The following is a 1,263-nucleotide window of genomic DNA, read 5'->3' on the forward strand; positions in this document are numbered from 1 at the left end:
GTTTGGTACAATGTATTTTTTTTAAAAAGGACACTGTCACAGAGAAATCTGCATGGCTTTAACTTACTCCTGTGTATGGTATGCTATTTAAAAGCAATCAGAAGTGCCAGCCTCATTTGGATTTGTAGCATTATAGTCACTCCAAGGCCATCTGCGTGTGTTGACAGAGCTCCATAAATTTCCATGTGCTTATTATGAACAGTGAAGGTGCTCTGTGGAGAGAGGCAGTTTTTGAAAGGATGAGGTGGATACAGAGAAGTACAAGATGAAAACTAGGTCTGTCATGGATGGGTATTTCTGGAAATCCTCTCAAAACAGATTTCTTTAGGTGTTTCCTCAGGTATTTTCACACTACACAAGAAGTCATGAAATTTTCAGATTTGTACTCTGTTGTTTTGTAGTACACATGCAACTCTAGGCAGCCGACAGCAAGCAAACATGCAGGGCGGGTATTTTATTCCAGTTGCAATTTCCAGAGTTTTCAATGTGTGACTCTCCCATAGGGTTTCTTGAAGATATCAAAAATCTCCTCATCCAATATCAAAGAGCATATCATTCACATTTCCATAACTGAACTCAGAGGACTGCAGATGTAAGAATATTCTGTGTGTGGGACCATCTCTATCCTAGTCATCCCACCTTCTTATCATGGTACCAGACTTTCCAAAAGTCTTGTAACTCTTATGGAAGTTTTACGGGCCTGAACATTTCCCAAAAAGCCTTACAAGTGGGTATGTTACAGATGGGTATGATTTTACAGAAGTGGGGCAACCTTCAATATCTGGCTAATAACGAATACTATTACTACTATTTTTTTTCTTTTCTGCAGTGCTTTTCATTCAGAGATTTCAACGCGCTTTGCAATCATTAACAGCTAAATTCTCCCTTGGTTATACCCATGAAACTGAAGACAATACAATTAGTGTGTGTATCTGGTGACAGATTCGCCCTTGATTAATCTTCACAATACCCCCGCGAGTACTACTGTTGCACAGTCTTTTTAATTCATGCAAATGGCTGGGAGACCCATTGCGAATTAGTGAATTTTGCAAATTAGAAAATGAACAAACACAATAAAAAAGCAGGGACAATGCTTCATAAAACGTACTTTGGTCATGTATTTGAAAAATGAAGGTTTGCTTTTATCAGTTATTATAACAATGCACTGTAATTACATCATCAGTTTCACCATATAATAGATCTGATGGTGCTTAGTTAATAAAAAGAACTTCACTTGAATGCACAGTGAATCTTTAATGTGAT

At 37.6% G+C, this 1,263-nt stretch overlaps 1 protein-coding gene and 1 long non-coding RNA gene across 9 annotated transcripts in view; one reads left to right on the plus strand and one right to left on the minus strand.

Moving 5' to 3' along the window:
* The window catches only part of LOC109322775, a 1,712-nt gene extending 563 nt beyond the window's left edge, over positions 1 to 1,149 (plus strand). The window contains exons 2-3 of the long non-coding RNA XR_002104483.1: positions 504 to 731; positions 830 to 1,149. This is a non-coding gene — a long non-coding RNA (uncharacterized LOC109322775). The remainder of the gene's footprint in view (positions 1 to 503; positions 732 to 829) is intronic.
* NCKAP5 (NCK associated protein 5) overlaps positions 1 to 1,263 on the minus strand; it is a 685,167-nt gene that overhangs the window by 225,149 nt on the left and 458,755 nt on the right. The gene's annotated exons all lie outside the window — the stretch shown is intronic.

Source organism: Crocodylus porosus, unplaced genomic scaffold (assembly GCF_001723895.1).
Source record: "Crocodylus porosus isolate Cpor-Errol unplaced genomic scaffold, CroPor_comp1, whole genome shotgun sequence".
In the NCBI taxonomy this organism is placed as follows: domain Eukaryota; kingdom Metazoa; phylum Chordata; order Crocodylia; family Crocodylidae; genus Crocodylus; species Crocodylus porosus.